The following is a 23,556-nucleotide window of genomic DNA, read 5'->3' as shown; positions in this document are numbered from 1 at the left end:
CTTTTCCGGACCCTTTGGGGTGTAACCAACCCTATTTTATTACGGTTTACCCAGAGGCCTTTTCTGTAGTGGCACTACATTAGCACTGGAGAGCACAGTGTTGTAATCTAGTTTCAAGAGGGTTATCGTGGTTATATTGGGCATGAGGACTAATTTCAATTGTGCTGTTTTTGTATAAACTATATCTCGTGTCCATACGCACTAGATCATTTGCCACTCTCCAGTCCCTGTATTCGAACCACAAAAAGTACTCTTCCCCTTTATAATGAAGTCTGTTGCAGTCTGAGATGTCCTCCTGTATTATAGATATGCATCCACGTACCGCACAAAACCAGTGCCAACATCTTCCTCCTAGGAGACTTCAAGCTCCCATGCAACAAGTCCACCAAACCGATGAAGGAAGCTCTCCTCAGCCTTCTCAACACCCTCAGCTTCCCAAAGCACACGAAAGACCCAACACACAAGAAAGATAACATCCTCAACCTAATCATCACTGCACTCTCTTCCCTCCGCTACAGCTCTCCTCTCCCGATTGACTGGTCTGACCACCTAGCTGTGCCTTTCAACACCCTGCACACACCTCAGTCAAGCACTCCCAGGAGACAAACTTTCAGGTCCTTCAAGAACTTCCCAGTGAAACCCTCACAGAGGACCTCGCCAACCTACACCTTACATGGACACAACACCCCGAACTGAACTGCAACTCTACGGAAGCCCTCAACGCCATCCTCTCAACCTCCAACGACCAACACGCACCTCTGAAACAACACACCTGCAAACCGAAACAGTCGGCACCTTTGTACACGCAAGAACTCAACCTTAGCAAACGTCCATTAGGAAACAAGAGAACATGGCGCCGCGCCAGGGCTGCATTCGACGTGGCGTGACTCGGGGAACTCTGAGCAAACCACGGACAACTAATGAGCACAGCCAAGGCTGCCTCCTATCAGAATACCATCACAGAAGCCGACAACAAAACCAGAGCCCTCTTGAAACTGGTCAAGCAGTGCGTAAACCCGCTGCCCCCAACCCTGCTATACCACACCGAAAAATGCACCGCCAACAACACCTTCATCAGGGTTCAAAATTGAGATTCAATGAGCAGGTGCTAAAACTAGCTCCTGAGAGTCGGGCATCACCCTGTAGGCAGGAGCTACTGCAGGGTAACCAGGAGCTACCAGAGATGTTCCTTTAACTTTCTGTTTATTTTGTATGAACCATTGTGTTCAAATGTATGAGATTTGTTCCAATTATTTATTCACATTCTCAAATACTCAGTTAATGTTATATTTACATGTTTCGAAGGCACAAGTTTGCCCTAGCAGCCAAAAGTGGCTCCTGGTAGCTTTCGGTTTCAAGCTAACCGGGCTCTACCATGCTACAAGCAGGAACTAAATGGCTACCAGCTCCCCTCAATTTCGAAGCCCATCTTCATTGACAAAATCGGCAAGATTCGCCAGCACATAGACTCAAGCTCTGCATCCACAGACCCACCTCACGTCCCTTACTCACAATATCTATCGCCACACCATGGACAACATTCAAGACACTTTCGCCAGAGGACCTTTTAGAAAATGGCTGCCCTTAAAGCCACATTGTATACAGATGACGGCATCCCAGCATCACCCTAAAGACCCTCCTCCCAGAAGCTCTCCTTCCCTACCTGGGGATCAACAGCTCCCTAACTCAAGGCACCTTCTCATCAATCCTAAAAACAGGACAAATCCTCCCTCTACTAAAGAAACCCACTCTGGATCCCGACAACCTAGGGAACTAACGCCCCATCGCTCGTCTTCCCTGCCTAGCTAAGATCATTGAGAAAGTGGTAGCGGCACAACTGTAGCAACACATTGATACCAACAATCTCATCCAAACCTACCAATCTGGATTCAGACCCAGATGCAGCATAGAGACAGCAACCATATAGGTCGTCAATGGCACCATCAACATCCTTGACTTCCACCCCTGTAAAGGAGTGGCAGGGGCACCTTTAGCAGCTACCCTGATTAGCAGCAAGAGGATACATGGGCCCCAACAATATCCCTGCCACAAGAACGGAAGACTCAACTATAATGCAAAGTTTACTGTCTTTATTATTTAACAAAAATGACAGGGATCACACTAGAACAGCATGCTGTTTCCAGAGCTCTCGTCCTCCAAGTGCCACTCAGTTTTAACCGTAAGTGACGTCATACAAACAAGTTATGCCCAAAACCTATCGGGGATGGCGATTGGTCAGTTTAGGGAAACTACATATATGATATATGGGTTAGTTTTGTTATTGGATCACCATATGGGGTGGCTCCTTCTAGGGCCACCTCTACAGGTGACACATACAAAGTTGCAGGAAAGTGGAGAAACTATTGGCCACTGCAACATAATGTCTATACAGTGAAAGGTGGCTACGGATTGGATAAAACGTGTCTTCCCAGCCGTGTGACCTTGGACAGCTACGGGAATGAGTGAACCTTTTCTAGGCGATGGGAATGATCATGGAGGTGCTGTGTCCCTACCATGTTGCCATCTCTGATCGCCTAAGCCCTGAGAGAGTACATCCAGTTAAGAACCTGTGTAGCAATTGTATCTTTCCACCTCTGGTTCGATAGGAACAGCTTCCCTCCATCTACTTTGAGTGAATAAGCATTCTTCTGTTCTTCCAGGTCACGTGTGTAGAGACCATGAAATGGAGCTCTCTTGCTAGTAATTATGAGGCTTTTAGCCAGAATTGTAAGCGTGTTAGTCTTGGTAAACTGGAAACTTTCCTTCGAATGGATTGTCCTCCAACGTATCCCACATCTTTGACATGTAATGTCCACAGTGGTGTACTTCAGAAACTTTTTCGGCAGAGGGCGTCCTGCGTCAATGGCATCGGGTTGATGACCCTCGAAGCCTCCATCGAGTGCAACGTCTCAGGATGTTATAAAAACGTGGGAAAAAACAGAGAAACATTCTGAAAGATCAACTTAAGTCTGGAAAACTACAAACCAGGAAAGGACTGGATGGTGCACCACAAAAAAATATTGCAACAAAAACAATGAATTGGGCCCTGATCTTTTTGAAAAAAGATCTTCAACTGGGGAAAAAACAGTTGCTCGAACAACACCGCGACAGCACAGTGTGGTCCTAACATAAAAATTGCTTCCATTTTTGAAACCAAAAACCAGAAGATCGCCAAAGACCTCAGTGCATCCCCGTTAAGCCCAACTTCCCCCACAACTTTGAATGAAACAAAACCGTCCGTACCAACCAAAGACAAAGTTGAAAATGGCGAAGGGAAGTCGGTGAAACTAATTAGCACAGGAAATCAAGATGACGCCCGTCTGCCAAAACAGTCACCATCAAAAATTTGCGAACATCAGTAGCAAAGTAGTCTAAAAAAACTATACCATCTTAAGAGTTTGGTTGAGATTGCGCTCCAACCCAGGGCGACATAAATCGCTGAGTCGTGTAGTAATACTGGGCATAACGAAAAAAGTGAAAACTTTGTTTTTCATCAGAAGACAGTGTTAAATTTCCAATGTCGCAAGACCCCTTCTTGGTTGAACTAATATTTACCTCCTGAGAATGCAAAAAATGTAATGTTGCAAGAGTCTGTGGAGTTCGAATCTTATGGGTTGGAATTCTCGTGTAACGACTCAAAGAAACGTTGCTATTAACCATCTGAACATCTCCACACAAAAAAAAGGGAAGGGAAATCTCAAGCGAAATGAAACCAATGAAAGGAGGAAGTATAGCGATAGAAACAAACATAAAAGAGAACACCCTTACTCTTCTTCTAGAGATTCTCTCGCAAGTACTGCAGAAACTCGGATTGGGCTCGCAACAACTTTAGAAAAGATGACCTAAATGTGTTCAGTTGGAATTCGCGGGGTTCCAGTTCTAGAAGAGCAAAAGAAACACTTATTTAACCAGGGAGATATTGTCTTATTACAAGAGACCTGGTTGGTGAACCCATTAAATATTGAAGGGTACAAAGTTTTCTGCTTATCAGCATTACAAAAACACTAGGGCGACCGTCAGGGGGTCTGCTGATAGCCCTCAAGAACTAAATTTTCAAAAATGTAGCAATTTGGAAAAATTCCTTAGGCATTCAAGCATGTAGAGCAGAAACAACCCTACAAGGGAAACCCTCAATTTGGGTTATGATAAACATATACTGGAACCCCGCCAGCTCAAAGCTGGACATTTTCTTAGGAGACCTGTGTCTATCACTGGAAGCACTGAAAGTGAATTCAGCCTCTAGTAATATCATCTTGGCAGGAGATTGTAATGCAAACTGCCTATATCAAAAAAAAGGTGCGGCAAAACACTTGAAAGCTGGGAAAACAAGTAGGGGAAGAATGTGGCAGGAATTCATGGAATGATGGGACCTCAGAATGGTCAATACCCCACAAGAGAGAGATCAAGGAACATACACGACATGGCATAGAGGAAAATCATCCTCTGCTTTAGACTTCATCTTTGTTTCCAAGAATCTGCATGCATCACCATCCGTTCTTATTCTAAAACGGGATGGAGGCAGTGATCATAGCAGACTCGAGCTTTCGTTCCAAAACATTCTAGGAACAAAAATAGAAAGAGAAACTCAGAATTTAGAGGGGGAAAAAAGGGAAAATCAGAGTCGTGAAATACAAAGATGGAGGATTTAAGCTCAATGAGCGGTTAAAAAAGATTCCAGAACAGATCTGGAAACTAGAATGCGACCCGCAGAGGTTTACCAAATTTCTCTGGGCAACATTCGCACCTGGAGATTTACCAGGGAGGAATAAACAAAAACATCTTCACGCCTTTGAAACAACTCAAAGGAGAAAAAGAGCATAGGAAAGCCCTGCGAGAAATGAAGAAAATAGGGTATCCGGTAGAAGAATTGCAAATAAGAATAAAAAGAGCGAAAACAAATTACAAATCCTGGTCAATCGCACAAAGAGAAATCCGGATGCAAATGGATGGGGAACATGTACTTAACATACTAAGAGCGAATAATAAGTTTCTGGGACACAATGAGCCACTTTGTGGGGGAAACAGGAAATTCTTTGTGTAACCTAGTGTCCGAAGACGGCTGGGTCGAATATCTAACAGACCTACAAGAGTGTCAGTACCTGTTATTTCACGATTAAACCAGATATACCCTGGCAACTTAACTTTAACGAGGAGGAAATCTACAAAATCATAACTAACTCTTCGACTTCTAAGGCTTCAGGCCTGAATGGCCTGACTTATCAGACACTCAAAGGTGAACCGGAACTATGGTCGAAATTGCTTTCCGGTCTCTTTGAGGAAATCCTCAAAAAAGGGCATTTCCAACTTCTTGGAAAACGGCATTAGTAATACCCTTCTTTATAAATGGGGATCTTCGGGCAGCAGCAAATTATAGACCAATAGCGCTGCTCGACATCGAAAGCAAAATATTTATGAAACTCTTATTAAACCATGTTTCAAAATGGGTAGAAGACTTTGATATCCTATCACGCTTCCAAACGGGTTTCCGGAAGGGACATTCGACATCTGTCAATGGTCTGATCTTAAATCTCTTGAACGAACAAACAGAAAGCAAAAAATCACCCCCATTGTATGGAGCTTGGATCGACTTATCGAAAGCATTCGATCAAGTAGAACGAGCACTACTCTGGCAAAAACTGCAAAGGTGGGGAATGCCAGAATCACTATTGTCCATCTTGGTGGAACTGCACAGAGCTACAAACTGAAGAGTTTGGCTCGATGCAATGGGAAACCTCTCAAAACTAATAGAGGTTAACAGGGGGGGGGGTCAGACAAGGGTGCCTAGGAGCGCCTCTTTTTCAATCTGTTTTTGGCAGACCTGGGTCTTTTCCTAGAATCGGCTGCATTGGCCAGTCCCACTATTAATGGGAGAAAGATCTGTTGGCTGGCCTATGCAGACGACCTAGTACTCCTCGATAGAACACCAATCGGTCTACGTCTGCTAACGAGACTGAACAAGTATGTTGGGATAAACAAACTAAGTCAACCCTGCTAAATCAAACATACTCATTTTCAAACATCCACTGTCAAAAACTAAATGCAATAACTGGAAGCTGGGGGACAAATGTATAAGTTGTAGAAACCATAAAATATCTGGGTTATAATATACACGCCCATCCAGCACAATATAAGGCAGACTCTGAGGTTATGGACAAGGTAACACAAGCTGCATCACAAATGATTAATTTGAATTTTAAATTCTGTAAGTTTTCTATTCTTCCGCTAGTGAAGTACTATCTAGCAAAAGTGGTCCCAGTGATACTATATAGCCTGGAAGCCAAACCGGGGATTTGGTCTGCAAACTGGGAAATCTTTGAGGGTCGACTGTGGAAAAGGGTCTTGCGACTTCCAAGCTGTACATCTATAAGAAGTCTGAGATTCGAACTAGGCCTAAAATCATTGAAGTGTATGGCAGACTGGAAGTTGATTTCCCTGTATGGAGAAATAATTATAGGTAAATAGACCTCCCTATATGAAGACCTTAGGTCTCAAACTGCAGGACAAATCATCACTTTTGACCTCACTAGGTGAAATGGCATCGAAGGCACTCATAAAAATAGACCTTGATGAGGAAACTCTGTTCTCAAACCCACTCAAAATCAAAAAGAAACTGGAACTTTTAGACTGGATTGAAACAATAGAGAAGGTTAGATCAGATCAAGTCCAAAGTGCGTTTTTGAGGGGGGATAAAGAACTTGGCTGTCTTTCGCGTTACGTAATGAAATTACCAAACAAAGTTGCGCTCAAACTTTCTCATTCTTTGTGGGGTAGTCTTGGAAAAGCAAAATCAAGGTGACAAGGCAAAAAAAACTGTGTTCGATTTGCATAAACCCTGCCAAACAAACACTAAGGCATTTATTAATGGACTGTGAAGGTTCATGGACACATCGGTCAAGACTATTCAGGAACTTTGTGCACAGAGAGGACATTATATCAGATTTTCTGTGGGACAGACTTATATCTGGTACTAATGCCGCGCTGATGTCAGCAACTATTCAGGTGCTAACCAACTGTGAAATAACCATTTAATCTATATAAACAAGGAAAATAGTCTGCCAAAACATCATGTACGCAGATAGAATGTGAAAAAGACTAAAACTGAAAAGAATAAATGCCTGGGAGGTGGCAGGGTTGGCAAAAAGAGAAAACAAGGTCTTTTTTTTTTTTTTTTTTTTTTTTTTTTTTTTTTTTTGATAAAACATTTTGTTCTGTAAAGAAATTTTGAAATTTGTTTGTTTTACCTGTTTTTTTTTTTTATTTTTTGTAAAGGCTCATTGAGCCAAATAAAAAAGACGCATGGCACCCGTAGCCTCAGTTCTGTTTTTTTCTGCAAACGTGTTTGCTTCAGAGACTCAGCGCGCCTTCTGTATTCCTCGTGAATGTCTTCTTCAACCCCTCTGACTCCGCGGTCTGGCTTCAAGAATTGCTGAGACTGCAAGTCGAAAATGTTGATTACCTACCCGCATCACATTTGTTTGTGTTGCTTGGGCGAGAGTCACAACATTGACTGTTCCAAATTCCAGTCGCTGACTGCTAAGGCCTTGCGGGAGTGTAAGGGAAAGCTTCAGGTAGGTAGGGGTTCTAAACCCAGTAAGTCCCGTAAAAAATAAGTGCAAGGGGATGTCGACCGATGATTCAAGGTGTGACTATCTGCGTCAGGAGGAGTCCCGGGGGTCTCTGTCCCGGAGTGCTTCCTGCCATTCGTCCTCGTCTCGGCATTCTAGGAAGCGCAGTCACCGCTCGCCTTCGCCGTCCGTGGATGGAGCCGCGAGGAAAGCGGCTTGTCCAATAAATTCCTTGACTCCGCAGGAATGGGCTGCCTTCAGGGAGCAGATGTTAGTGATTTTTCAGTCACAGGGCACAGTCCCATCTGCGCCTTCTGATGAAGCCAGCAAGTAACGCTCGATCTGTGGCTCGCACACCTTAGGGCTTGGGTCCTCGACGCGACTCATTGGGAACCTTCGAGGTCACGTTCGGACAAGGCTCAGGATAGTTGCAAGAGACGTGCTTCCAGGTCTCGGTCCTTGTCTCCAGTGAGACCGCAGAAACCTGTTAAGGGATCGAGGTCGGTGTCGACTCCGTTGGTGATGTGTCCATCGGATACGGACGTCGAAGCTTTGCCTTCGTTCCAGCCCTCGGCACCATCAGCGCCCTTGTCGAAGCCATCGGCGCCTTCGGGGCCTTTTGGCCGAAATTTACCATCTGAGATCCCTGGTACTGTGGATCCTCCAAGGAAGGCTTCTTCCAAGTCTGTAAGGCCTGTTATGGACTCCAGACCCTCAGTTGTTTCGAGACAGGACTTTTACCTTCCTCTGGATGACATCTTTGTGTAGGAGAGGTCAGATTTAGGTCTTGACCCTGTTGAGCCTGATGTGGCTCCTGTCTTTTCAGGGGATAGCCAATAGGAAGACTTGAGACAATCTCTTCATGATGCTAGTGGCCTGGACACTTCGCCGGAGGTGGAATTTGGCAGGCCTGAGCCTGGGGCTCATGCTGAGTCGTCATACAGGAGACTTATGGCTAGAGTAACTGAATACCTTTTGTTGGTCCAGTCCTCCTGAAGCTTTTATTCAGGATGACTTAACAGACTTTTTGGATCAAGTTCTGTCCTCTGACCCGGAGTTGCCATTTCATTTGACCTTGCAGAAAATGGTGGCGGCTGCTTGGCAGGCCCCGGAATCTCTTCCGGCAGTTAACAAATAGTTAACTAAGAAATACCGCCCTTCCAGTAGCGACCTCCAGCTACCTTTCATCTCACCCCACTCCCGAGAGTTTGGTGGTTCAGGTAGAGTACCCTACCATCCCTCCTGATAGAGACAACAAACACTTCGATGGTTGGGCACGCAAGGTGTTTTCTGCGTGGAGTATGGCGCTAAAATCAGCCATCTCCGCTTGTGCCTTGGCAAGATGTTCACACTCTGTGGAACTGTTTCTCTTGCGGCTGAGCATATTCCTGAGGGGGAAGAAAGGGATGAGTTCCTTGCTCTCGTGCAAGATGGCAAGGATGCCATGTGTGAATCCCTTCAGTCTGGTGTGGACACGGCCGACAGTGTTAGCCGGTCCATGGCTACGAGCACTGTTGTATTCAGATTTTCGTGGTTGCGGAAATCGGCTTTTGCTCCGATGTGCAAGCCCCGTCTTCTGACCATGCCCTTTGATGGCGCGCATTTGTTTGACAGCAAGGCTGATGAGAGCCTTGAGAGGTTGCAGACCTCAAAAGCTGCAGCAAAATCTTTAAGCGCAGTTGTGCGTCAACCTCTGCATTTTTGTCCTAGTGGAAAGCAGTGGAGGGAGGCTCTTTTCTCTCCTACTGTGGTAGAAGAGACGAGCCACCATTCAAAGGGGTCAGCGTAAAAGTACCCAGGGTGTTCGGGGAAATAGAGGTACCAAAGCCGCTCAGGCAGCTGCCTCTTTGCCTTCAGGCGCTGCCGCAGCCCCTCAAAAACAGTCATGAGGCCATGTCCCATGGTTCGCCGGTTGGGGGCAGACTGTCTCAGCATCTTGAAGAATGGCGAGCCATTACCTTGGATGCTTGGGTACTGGATACAATAGCCCACGGCTACTGCCTTCCCTTCCTAAAGCGGCCTTGCGACAATCCACCAGGCAATCTCTTTGAAGCTTCCAGATCCGCTCCTTGTGCAGGAAATCTTGACCCTGCTAGAGAAAGGCGCTATAGAGCTGGTGCCTGTAGCGGAGAAGAACAAGGGATGATATTCGCCTTATTTTTTTATCCCAAAGAAAGATGGGGGATTTAGACCCGTACTGGACGTGCGTTGGTTGAACAAACTTCTCAGGAAGGACAAGTTCAAGATGGTCACTCTTTCAAGTCCTGCAGGCCCTTCAACACGTTTCAACATGCCCAGAGTCTCCCGACATTCGAATTCTTAAAGTTGCTCTGCCTCATGGCATCCTGTATTTTTCTGGTGCCAGAGGCAAGGTTGAGGATGAGATCCTTGCAATGGGTTCTCAAGATGCAGTGGTCGTAGTTGTCGGGCAAGATGTCAGATCCCGTTCAGATTCCACTCTCGGTCTCCCAGGATCTTTTGTGGTGGGCCAACGAGGGGAACCTGATGAAGGGGGAGCCGTTATGGTAACCGTGGCCAGAGGTGACTAGTGACGGACGCTTCCCTCACAGGATGGGGAGCTCATGCCGCAGACTTGACCGTCAGCGATCATTGGTCTCCGTTGGAGCTGAGGGCCATCGGCTGGCCCTGAAGGCTTTTCTGCCTTCTATGCGGGAAGTGTGTCCTGATCATGACGGACAACACAGTGGCATGCATTACCTCAACAAAAAGGCACGGCAGGGTCACTCCCGTTGTGCAGAGAGGCAATGCAGCACTGGTTCTGGGCAATACAGCAGGACATTTCTCTACAGTTCATCTGGTCGGAGAGGAAAATGCTGCGGCGGACGCTCTGAGCAGGCAGAGCACGATCTCTCACGAGTGGGAGTTGGCTCAGGAAGTCCTTCTGGAGATCTTTGCCCTTTGGGGAACCCCAGATGTGGATCTCTTTGCCACCAGTGCCAACCGGAAGTGCGAGAGATTCTGCTCAAGGAAATTTCCTCTAAGTATCCTTAGGCGACGCATTCGTAGTGGACTGGTCATTACCACTGCTGTACGTGTTTCCTCCAGTCCCCGTCATTTTAAGTGTTAAGGAGGTTACAGAGGTACGGAACCCACATGATCCTCATTGCTCGGGATTGGGCCAGGAGAGCGTGGTACCCGGGCCTTCTAGAAATGTCCATCTGCCCTCCACGCCATCTTCCCTACCGAGGAATCTGCTCCAGCGGGTTGGGTTGGGTGGGGTGGGGTGGGTGTGATGTCAGGTTCTCCATCCAGAGGTCAGGACTCTCAATCTTCATGCTTGGTATCTGAAAGGTTGAGGTACAAGGATTGGTGTTACTTTCAGCCAGGAGGCCAGCAACAAAATCCCTGTACCGTTGCTGTTGACGTAAGTTTTGCGACTGGTGCAGAGGACAAAATGTTGGTTCTTTTCAGTGTTCCATTCCAGTGGTTTTGTCTTTGTTTTCTTTGGCCCACAGGGGCCTTCAAGTGGGTACTATTAAGGGTTACCTGGCAGCGTCGTCTATCTTCAAGCGCTTGTCTGAAGAATGTTCTTACTTTAAGATTCCTTTGATTTCCCAATTTCTTAAAGGAATCACTGTGTTCCAAATTCAAATCCCAAACCGGCACCTGGACAGGGGATGCAGGTTTTGAAGTTTCTTATGGGTGCTCCATTTGAACCTTTGCACTCTTGTCCTTTTAGATTGTCCTTCAAGACAGTGTTCTTGGTTGCAGTTACTTCCGCTCACAGAGTGAGTGAATTGCGGGCACTTTCATCTAAACCGCCCTTTACTGTGCTCCACAAGGACAGGGTTGTACTGAGGGTACGTCCTTCCTTTCTGCCTAAGGTAGTGTCTGAATTTCATTTGAGCCAGAAGGTGGTTCTTGATTATTTTTATCTTCCTCCTGGTAAGGAAGAGGAGCGACTCCATAGGTTGGACCCGAGGAGAGCTCTAGGCTATATTTCTAGGATGTCCAGGGTCAGAGTGGACGATCAACTCTTTGTGGTGTATGCTGGTCACTGATTGGGCCAGGCTGTGACAAAACAGACCTTGTCCAGTGTTGGGCAGAATCACCTGCAGCACCCTTGGGGAACAATACGGGCAATTAAGACTACAAGTGTCGGTACAATTTCACCTTTGGTAAAAGCCTGTACTACAGTTATGGGGTAGCAGTGGCTGAGCAGCCAGACTTTTCTCAAGAGTTGAGTGAACAGTAGAACAAGTTACACAAAGGACCAACCAATCAAGTGATTCAAATACACTTACTCAAGGTTTCTTGGTAAAGGAATATACATTTATTTACTCAGTCAGAAAACATTACACTAGCACAAGCAGCTCAATATCATACACTGATGAACCCCACAAATCCAACTGTTAAGTAAATAAACAAGTTTAGCTCCAAAATGAAGGGGGAGCAAAATGGCGCTTCAGATACTTAATAAAGGAGGGAAAAGACAAGGTTATAAGAATAGACAGCCCAAATACATTCATAGGCAGGGCAAAGGGTTTCAGTTAAATACAACCAGCAATTCTTCTCAATAGGACTGGGCCAAAGTCAATGGTTCAGAGTCTTTTGTATAGGATAGCACAGTTCTGGTATATAACGGTTAAGTCTTTGCCACAGATTTTTAAAGGATTTGGCTAGGCGAAAAGTTGGACGAATGTTAAGGGAAGGATGAGCCTTTGTAGTTGAGGAAAGTTTCACGCACTTTCTCGATGGCCGAAAAGATTTCCAGACCGCGTTTGCACAGTACCTTGTCAATGAAGAAAGCTGTAGCTGATACAGTTGTTCCTGGCAGTTAGAGCAGATCCCGCTGTTCCTGAGCTTTAGTCATGGGGACAAGGAGGATGTCGGGAGGTTCCTGCACTGCCCAGGGAAGAGGCCAAAAGCTGTAGCAAGACGTCTGTTTAAGGTGCGAGTGCCTTAAAATCCACAAGCTGGTTCCCTTCCCTCTGGCTATCCAGTTTTCACAGCACTCTGATGAAAATTCGACCAGATGGGGACAGTGTCCAGGTGGCTTGTGAGTTGGTTGTCCCCACCAAACTCAAGGGGAGAAGTTAACCTTGAAGGGCTTCTCTGTCGTCTGAGTTTCCGGCAATTCGGACCTGCAGCAAGGCTTCACCGGTCGTCCATGAGTTGCAGCAGTCCTCTTCCTTCCCCTCCTTCGGTTCTTTTCTTCCAGTGGTCGGCTCTGCTTTTCAAGTCCCAGAGACCTGCTTTTAAACCGTTTTCCCCCATTCATTCCAGCCTGGCTGTCACTCGCACAGCAGGGTGGCTGTCCTTGACAGCCAGCCGGCCAATCAGGCCAGAGTGCATTCAGGTCTCCTAGGAGACTAAGCACAGGGAGTTTCTGGCACCTCCCTCGCATCCTGTTCACCTCTGACACTTGGGTGCCAGAGGAAGGCTTCAGCACTGAAGCCCGCCAAAGGCCAACAAACTAAGGGACCAAGAGACAAACACAAGAAGGACCTTTCCTAAAAGAAATGGCGAAAAAAAAAGATGACCGGACTCTGTTTTTATAGATGGGTCTTGGGCGACAGTAGTCAGTCCCAGAGAAGGTATTTAAACCTTGGGGAGTCTGAAAGACACCCCTGTGCCACTGCACTGAAGGTGCTGTGTGACACACAGAAAAAGATGATGCCATGGAGTTTGTTTAAAACACCATAACCAAAGAACACAAACACACATCAAAATACTTGAGTGGGAACAAAGGCGCTCACTCTTTCCAGGCAAAAAAATAAAATCCCAGAAATCCAGCAAAGTTGCTGGTGGTCTCAAAAAGTAAGGGAAATTAGCACATATTGAGAATTTTCCCTAACATCCAGGTGGATTATCCTCACCATTACTGAATGTTACCGTTTGTGGGCAAGGACTCGCCGAAAGGGTTGCAAGCTCATTCCACTAGGGCGTGGCTGCTTCCACAGCCCTGCAGCAGGGACTTCTTATTAAGAAAATTTGTGAAGCAGCCACATGGGCTTCTATCCACACCTTTGTTGAACATTACTCCCTGGATACAATCCATGGTCAAGATGAGGCCTTTGGTAAGGCGGTTCTTTATTCTGCCATCTGATTGGGTACTCTAAATTCTTTTCCCCCCTCCATTTTCTGGTACTGCTTTGGGAATCTGTCAAAGATGTGGAATACGTGGAGGACATCATCCATTCGAAGAACAAGTTACTTAACAACTGGTAACTTACTTTCGATTCGATGCTCCTCCAACATATTCCACATCGCCCTCCCAGCCTGCCCCTCTGAAGAATTTCATATGCGATTGCAGCTTACGTTTCCGCAAGCCTATGTGCAGTCAAGCAGGCATTGGATATGTGCATTTCACACGTTATGGAGGAAAAAACATAAACTGAGGCTATGGGTGCCGTGCATCCTATTTATAACATCCGGTGACTTCGCCCTCGACAGAGGCCTTAGAGGGACATCGACCCGACACCATCAACGCAGGACGCCCTCTGCCGAAAACGTTTTCGAAGTACACAGCTGTGGACATTACATGTCTACATGGAATATGTTGGAGGGACATCCGGTTGAAAGAATGTTACCAGTTGGTAAGTAACTGTTCGTCTCTGCTCGTCCTTGGATAGGATGTGTACTGTCGGCGCTGGAAGCGGTCTGCCCACCTTAATTTGAATCAGACTGTTGGCCTTTCCATGTATTTGTAGTGTTCCACCTTCCCCATTCACTTCAGTGCCACTATAGCTTCCATCTTTGTTCGTATGGCTTTCCATGTTATTCGCAATTAAGCATGTGCAAGCTGGATATATGTATTCTTGGCATCTTGCTGTTTCTGCTTTAGCAAAGAATATATGTCAGTCATCTATCTGCATGACTCATAAGCATTTGTTTCTTGTCTATCTGTGAGAAACTTATGTATGTTCTTGAAGCTTCATGCATGGATGCTTGTGATTCCTGTCTACGTGCTCCTACGACGTGATGTCCGTGATGTCATTAGTTTTCACGGTTAGTCAGGTTGTTCGATCAATGGCCACTCAATCTCCTTCATATCGTCATTCGAGTATGGTTTGAATGGCTGTCTAAGCGAGTAACTTTTCTCACATCTGTGATAAATCGATGGTGATGCAGGGCCCAAAGTGATTACATCTATCCTTTCTTGGCCTTTGAGCTGCGAGTCAGCTGGGGGTCATGAGGGCCACACTTGGACCTCAGTCTTGAACTGCCTCCTGGTTTTACTTGACCTCTGGGCTGCTTTCGGCAAAGTAGATCACCAGGCGCTTGCGGACACTACATCAGTGCATGGGGTTCAGCAACCTTGTCCTACGCTCGTTCAAATCTTTCCTTGCCAACCGCAAGCAGTTTGTTCAGGGGACTCTTATATTGCCAATGCTACCAGTCACCTGTGGAGTCCTGCAGGGTTCTGTCCTCTCCCCAGTGATCTTCAATCTATACATGGAGACTCTGGGAGCCCTCTTAGCCACACAACATCCACATCTTCAATATGCTGACAGCACACAGCTATACCTCGAGATTGACTCCATCAAAGCCATCCACAGGCTCAAAACCCACCTCTCGCTGATGCACTTACTTTTCAGCATCCATTGCATACTTGAAGCTTGACCTCTCAAAGCCTGAATTCCTACTCATTACCAACACTGAACACCCAGGCATACAGACCTTGCTATGAACCATAAACCCTGAGGGCTTCACACCCGAGCTCACCTCCTGCACCAAGTCCATCTGGTTCCACATCGACAAACAACTCTCCTTCAAGATACACATAGCTAAGAAAACTCGTACAGCTTGGTTTCGGCTCACCCTCTTGCGAAAGTCAAACCCTTCCTCCTTCCGGACAGCTTTAGATCCACTATTCAAGCACTGGTCCTATCCCACCCGGGTGGGGGCAATGCACTCCTCGAAGGCCTCCACTCAGCCTCCCTGTGCCCCTGAGTAGTGTCCTACACACAACTGCACGCCTTATCAAGGGTCCACACAGATACGACCACATCAGCCCGTCCCTCATCGGCCTTCACTGGCTCCCATGCATGATCAAATCCCCTTAAAGTCTTGCTGCATCATCTATAAGGCAGTCACCCAGCTTCCTTGCCTAGTAACTCTGCATCTCCGGCGGACAGCACACCACCAGAAGCTCGGACACGTGCAAACTTGAAATTCCGCTGCTACAAAAAGAAAAGGACCAGAAAACCAGCCTTAACTACCTACACCCCAAGACACTGGAACCTCCTCCCTGTCTGCATCCGACTTGCACCCACACTCCTACAATTCAGAAAAGAACTTGAGACCTACTATTCATGGACTCTCTCCTCCTGAACACCTAGGCAATCGCTTTGCCCCTCGCGCCACCTGACTTGCTGGACACCGCCCGCCCCTCTCCTCTCTGCCACCCGATACAGCTGTACCCCTCCTCTGTACCCTACCCCTGCTGTATATCTGTTCTGGTACTAGTGAAAAGCACTCGGTTATGCATTGTAATGTTGTACACCTCTGTAAAGCACTCTGTTGTTTCTTGACGCTTGGACCCTTCGGCCCACCGTCTGTCCCCCTGTGCGCTCCCCTGCCCTTCCCCACCCCCTTCTCATCACACCAGTTTGCATACCCTACCCTGGATCTAACCTGCAGGCCCTAGACAAAAACCCCTTGAAAGCAGACTAAGGGGTGGACATCTGACGCTACTGGCTGGCTTATGGTCAGTGCGGATACCACTAGGCGCACAGTCTCCTCCAGGCAGCAATAGAATATGGTGATTGAGCACCATGGTGCAATAGTTTTGAGTATGGCAAGGGAGCCACAGCTATTGGGGACCTGAAGCCCTTTGGGATCCGGCACAGAACCGTTAACAAGGCTCTCCCTATTTGCTGTGGCTAGCCTCTGTCTGACCATGCTGGTACAATTCAGGTTGGAGGGGCCCATGGTAAAAATGATCTGGCTGCTGGTTTCAGGGTCCCCTGGGCGCTCCTGCTAAGTCTTAGACTTCAAGGTGATCCAAAAGCAACCTCTTTAAATCGATCTCAGACAAGACTAGGCTGCATTTGCAGCTGCTAGCCACGGGTTTCCCCTTGCAGGTGGGTCAGGATTATGCAAGATAAATGAGTCGGGTGGGGTGGATAAACAGCTATAACTGGTGCTTGGCGGATGGCCAATATCAGTGCTCCTAGCAAGCCCCTACTTATTTATATAGGCAGGGCTGACATTGTTGACAGCCTGCAGATCGTCTCTGCCTTCATTATCCATATATTCCAATGGCATGATGGAGCTGTTGGAGCCCATGGGTGATGCTAGTATTATTTCAGACTGGGGGTTCTGTGCAATTATTTCAGTGTTATTCCTTGTAGTGCTTTTTCTCAGTGGCAGCTCCACTCCCCGTGAGCAGTTTGGTGGTGCACAAGTTGTTTGTGGGCCACCAGAAGCGCTGAATAATCTTCCCCCACAATCGATCTTGAGCCTTCTTCTACCTAGCTGGGTGGAGGAGGTCTTGATAGTTATTTTGTCTTTGCAGGCCCTTCTTGTGAAAGCCCACCAAAGCTGAGTGCCCAAAAGGACAGGAAGTGGAGGAGGAGACAAACTCCCCTGGTATGTCTTGCAGTGTAGCTGCCTGGATCCAGTTCAAACTGGGAGGCTGGCTGTCCTCCTGGACAAGCCATGTATGATGATTGGATGATCCAGCTATTTCACCCTGCATAAAGGTGAGGGTCATGGAGCAGCAAACGTCGGCCCAATGGAACGAAGAATCGGATGGACATCTGCAGCCACTGCCAGCCAAGGACTGCTGAGTGACCGCTACAGGTCCAAGCTTCCTATTCTGATCAACAGGGAAGATTCAGCCTGGACAACTTATTCCCCTGGACTGGTGGGAATCAACTAGTCTCGAGACAACCTGCATTTTGAGCTGTCCTTTGAAGAGCTGCCACTATCTTGAACTGCAATTTCCCAATACCTAGGGACCTGGACCAATTTGCTGTGCATGGTCTTATGAAGTGTGGTTTCTGCTGGAACTTGAAGGGCATCCCACGAAACCTCCATTGACTCTTTCCGACTCTGAGACGTCTCCCCTTCCAAGTTTGGCACTGAGGAACTGACGGAAGTCTGCCGTGCACAAAACCCCCCCCAAACCCCTGTTGCTGAAACAAAGCCTGTGTCAAGTCTCTACAAGCCAGTATTGTGAAGATCATCTTCTCTGCGGTCCATCCAAAGAAACTGACCACCTGCTCCCGCCAAACATTCCTAAGGCCTGCAGGCCAAGAATCCAAACGGGAGCTGCTGTTGCCTGGGGACCCGGCAGTGGAACAGTCTTCTTTCTTCAAGAAAAGCCAATGTCCCGCTCCTAGGTACTCACATGGGTACCTGCTGTATGAAATCACTCTTCCTGAGCTTTGAGGCACATAGTCTCAGGAGGATAGCTCAGTGGCAACGTGCTCGCCTTGGAAGCAAGACGACAGAGTTACACATGTTCGATCCTCGGGTCCGCGCTTAGAAACCTCTGGGTATTAAAGGAATGGTTTGGTCAACATTTTTTATTGCCCCTACGGGTCGGTCATGTGTTTTTAAGCCTAAGTCGCTCGATTATAGAAACATTTCCTATGGACCTTACCCGAGTTTTCATCCATTAAACACACACGAAAACAGGCACCAGGGAGCTGCCATTTTATGATAAACCTATCATTTCCCCCATCGCCCTGGCTGACCTGCTTTTGCGGCACTAAATCATATCCCCCGCCCCTGAGCCTGACATTATCAAAATATTCATATTTCCCGCCTCTGTGACGTTTCTGTGCTGCGTAGGCAGGGGCAAAAGGGAAGGATATACCCATTTTGAAAACATAATTTATAATTAGTCTCACCAGCCGATCTTTATTGATATTATTTGTTTCATTTATTTCATTTATTTCATTTATTACGGCCGAGCTGAAACTATTTGCTTTCAAGGATAGTGCAATGGAGTATGTTTGGCTCTAAAATCAATGCGAAAACTAACGAAATAAATCGAGGTTAGTACACAATGAGAAACTACTTTTTGTCTACATGCGTGTGGAATGTGGACCTGCATGCCCATGTGCCCGCTACAAGGACGATTCCACAAACCTTTTCAAAGCTCTTCATTCATTCATTCATTTATTCATTCATTCATTCATTTATTCATGCATCCATTCATTAATTCTTCATTACACTATAAAAGTGTCTAAAGAGTTACTTACATTATATTTGCAATTTCCATTGTGTCTCTGCGTAATGCAGTCCGTAAATCCCACTGTGCTCTTGACAACGATTTTTCGTATACTGAACTAACATGAAACTCGGTCTAGTTTAAGAATTTTCTGCCTTCTCGTCTCTTACGTTATCGAACCTCCCAACCCCCTCTTCAAATGAAGTTCTTTCTGCATGGTCCCTGTCTCTCAAGGTCAAAAAGCAATAGCACCTTATATTGCCAGTGCGAGTTGTGGGCCTCTTCAGTCCGCGAGCTGAAAATCAAAGCCGCTGACCTTCACTAGAAATGATCATACATTCTTTCTTTGCAACATCCCGTAGTAAAGCCATCTGTGAGAACTTGAAGTTTCGAATCCATCTATGTAGTGCGCCTCAATGTGCAAATGCAAACTGGCTTCTCTCCCTTCTGCAACGGCTCGCTTGGCGCGTTCTAAGGCCCCAATTTTGTCCTCGTTGTCTGCGAGCTTTGAAGCCCCAAAGAACCATAACTATTGAGACTTTTAATTTTTTGGGGAAGGTCAGGGAAAGTATAAAGTACCCGAGGAGTTGAGTTGAAAGTGAGATTTATTGTTTGTTTTATTATTTGCAATACGCAAGCCTCCCTTCGGTTAACATTGCCCAGCATTTATAAGAGATTGCGAAAATTAGTTAGATCAACAAAAATATATACATACACATATAGACGAGGTCAGCAATGTGAGGTGAATAGAGAGAATTCAAAGATGACACCCAGGTAGTTTGGCACCCAGGATGGTGAAGGTAGGGGTTAGGTTTAGCGTACTTTGTATGCACACTGTACAATAACATTTATTTACAAAAAGACAATCGTATTACAATTATTTAAACCGGGATTTGTACTTCACAACCAGCTCTCCTTTGGGTGGACATGGCACAGTGGCAATGGATCAGTGCTCTGCACAGAAACGTTCAAAATTCCATATCTGTGCTTATCTAATACAGCAACAATAAGGCTTTTGACAAAGTCGAACTCCATTTCCTCATAGACTGGTTTGATCACCCATTGCTTACTTCTTTTTGAAAAGGCCTTAGTGTAGCGAGGCATCCTTACATAACCCTTAGTCCTAGATTGTTCACGGCCGAGATACTCGTTATGGGCCAAGACGGCAAGTACAGTCCTATGTCTCATGCCCTGTATGCTGAAATGCAAGCGCTTTGGCCTGTACTTTAGGCACATATTGTGGAACACCTCCAAACCACCTGTGTGACAGAATTCTGTCAGTCCCCTCAAATCTCTTGAGAGTTTTATCGAAAACAATCTTCTCAATGGCTTTGTGTGTCGGTGAAGATGGATTCAACCACTTCTTCTTCCGTGCCTCCACTGGGGATAAAGGGCCATGTTCACATTGGTGGAAATGTAGGTTTTCTGACCAGCGGTGCACGTTGGTACAGTGGTGCATCAGTGACCGCCATTTTTCAAGTAGTATTTCCACTGACCCTTCACAAGTTTTGGAGCTCCACCAAAGATGGTTGCTGATAGACTGGGACCACTCTGAAATACTTTCCGAACCTTTTTTTTCCCCTGCAGCCGAGATTTTCTTATTGATTGATTTAGCAAGATGCCATACGTCCAATTGATGTTTAATATGTGGGAACTGCTCTCTCATTGTCTTGGCAATTGAAACGTGTCTGTCCGTGGCTATGAGGTCGATGTGCATTCCCCTAGATTGTAGATATTCCACTGATTTTATAAATCCTAGTTTCTCCATGGCCACTGAGGATGTACATTGTTTTACCTGCACGACCACCAAACTCACAATTTTCTTACTATCCATGTCCTGAAAGTGGTAGGTGCAGTACTTGGCAGAAAATCCAGGGCTGTCGCACTGTTCATCGCCAGCTAGCCTGAATCGTTTGCCTTCGAATGTACTTGCTAGAGACAATTGTTCAATTTTCCAAGCATCACTAATGGCCGGAAACAGATAATCATGTTGGTATTTGTAGTACTGCATTTTTGAAATGAAATGGAGTCCCACAAACAAGAAAGACTAACTTTCTGAAACTGGAGCCACTAAAAAGTGATGCAGCTGCACACAGTAGATTGCCTGCTGGCAGTTTCCCCAGCACCGGTTGTGCAGACCATGAGAACGTATGATGTAATCTACAGGCGGCATGTATTATGACGTTACTGCCTTGTTTTTGACGAGTCACATGAATCAATGGCTTCCCACATACTTTCCCTCTGACGGAATGGCCACATTTCAGCATACTTATAATATCCATCAAACAACTGTTGAATACTATGTATTTGGCCTCTTTCATTAGACTGTCATCCGGCGTCAAAGTTGTTTCGGCCTGTGACGTTGAGGACATATCACCACATTTGAAAGAAATATCGCTGCTATCAAGTTCTGATGCGTCGGTGAATGCTGCTGCTGGTTCATTCCGTCATTTCAACATCTGCTACCTCAACATTGATGGTAGAACACAACAATGTCGACAGCTTTTTTGGTGGCAATTTTTTGGCGGGTGTAGATTGTGTGAATTGATCTGCGACTACTTCAGAGCTATCTTCAATACATCCAGTATCATGTTGTTGCGGCGGTGCGGTCGTACTGTAGCAATGGTGCAATACAACTTTGCTGAATTCTCCGCACACATTCATTTCATGTTCTGGCCATAGGACATGAGCATCCCGAGTCTCAACATGCTGCCTCTGAATTAATAGTTCCTCCATAGTGTAAATGGTCTGGCAAGCAACATCTCTCATTCGCTTCACTGTCTGTGTATGTATAGTTCGTAGACCCATGGGTAACTAGAGGACAGATTGGAAAAGGGATGTTCAGTTTAAACACAAGATAAAGTATAGTACAATTGACTGGAAAAAAACGTAGAATGGTCCCCAGCACAAACATTTTTCTAAAGTTATGAACTGTTTGTAACTAACCTTATTTTTGTTTCTTTTCTTTGCAACTTTTTTGACTCGACCTTCAACATCTGCACGCTGTTGCTCCGATACGTATCCGCATGTCTCCCCTTCCTCTTGCGCTGCAACGACTATATTTTCTGTATCCGCATAGACAGCACGGAATGAGGCTCCATCGACTCCCTGAAACATAGTATTTTCATTACTGTGTATCAAAATATTGTTAGCGTAAAACGCACGTGAGGCCGAACACACATGTACATCTCAATAGCCAAACACGATTTAAACATTGTGTGGAACAATTCAACGACAAGTATTCGAGCTCTGATGACCTAGTTCGATGGAGATGTCAGTATCCATACCTCTGGCTCTACATGGACTGCCACGAATTATTGTATTGAAGAGGAGGTATCAGCAACTCCCTGAAACACAGTACTTGCGTTAGTATGGTTTTCAATATCGTAAACATAACACACACTTGGGGTCGACGGCACAGGTACATATAAAGAGATAACCACAAATGTTGCATTGTCTAAAAAAATCAAGGAATATTTAAAAATGATTAGATTTAATCGACTTATTTCTCCGGTTTCTTTACATCTGCATCATCTAAATGGGATCTTGTGATTGTAGTGAAAGCTCCATCATCTCCCTGAAACACAGTACTTGCGTTAATAGGGAAGAAAGTATAGCAAATGGAATCACGTTATATGATCACGCTCGATGGAGCTGTCAGTATCCATTCCTCATGCTGCTGAAGAATATCCAGGGCTGTTGTCAATGTGGTGCGCACTTCCGAAAGCTGTTGCGTTGATTCGTATCCGCATGGTCCCGCTTCCACCGGAATTACTTGAAAGTCAGGCTCCGCATCAATTGCGTGGGTTGACGATTCAACAACTGCCTGAAACATAGTATTTGCATTAGTAAGGATTACAATATTGAAAACACAACACACGCTTGGGGTCGACCACACAGGTACATATCAACGGCTAACCACAAATGAAACATGGTGTAGAACAATCAAACAAGTGTTCCAGTCCTGATGATCAGTCAGTTGAGCTGTCAGTATCCCTACCTCGAGCTGCTGAAGAACATCTAGGGCTGTTGTCAATGTGGTGGACGCTTCAGCATCTCCCTGAAAGACAGTACTTGCATTAGTATGGAGAACACTAATTATAACTGAAAACAAACACCAGGGGACGACAACTAAGGTGTATATCAATTGGAAAGCACTAACCAAATAATTGGTAAAATAATCACACGTTACATACAAACTATTACTTGACATGCATAAAACAAGTCTGTAGCGGAATAGCCAAGTATGATTACCTGATACGCGCTAGAAGTGGTTGATAACTGCGAGCATGTGACGGAAGTAGAATGTTCTTGCTTCAGATTCAAGGGATAGTCATGAAGTTGTAAAGGTAAATTGTTTGATAATGAAATGCCAATATTTAGAATTGCCATGTAAGGAGACAGAATACTTGAGTAATGCGCAATATAGCACAGTTCCCTGTGCCCATATATAAATTTCGTTTGTGGGTTATGAAATCTAAAAATAATATATTGATAAATGTCATTATTCAAAAAGCTATACACTCATATCAATGTCGAAAGTATTACAATTTGGAAACAACACCTAAAATATCAATGAATCCATTCGGCTACCTACACACTACCGCAAGGCCAAAAGATAAACGGACACTTGACTCACCAGTGGCGGATTGTGGATGAATAGAGTGGGAATAGCGTTTGCGAGCAATTTTCGGGTCGATCGCCGTTTGTTCTTCTTTGTTACCCAAGATGTGGTGTACATGTTCGAGGGAAAGTGCCGGCTGCAGATGCGGTATCGATCACCCCTCTTGTCCTCAAAGACTTGTTGGACTCTACTTTCCAGCTCGTCCAGTGGATATCCGC

The 23,556-nt window shown here is 45.8% G+C and overlaps 1 protein-coding gene across 6 annotated transcripts in view; it reads left to right on the top strand.

Annotated features, from left to right (window-relative positions):
* Window positions 1-23,556, top strand: part of ECT2 (epithelial cell transforming 2) — a 1,267,500-nt gene that overhangs the window by 667,455 nt on the left and 576,489 nt on the right. The window lies entirely within an intron of this gene.

The sequence above is a fragment of the Ambystoma mexicanum genome, chromosome 10, assembly GCF_040938575.1.
Source record: "Ambystoma mexicanum isolate Mex_15411 chromosome 10, UKY_AmexF1_1, whole genome shotgun sequence".
Classification (NCBI taxonomy): Eukaryota; Metazoa; Chordata; class Amphibia; order Caudata; family Ambystomatidae; genus Ambystoma; species Ambystoma mexicanum.
This window is presented reverse-complemented; position numbering and strand designations above follow the sequence as displayed.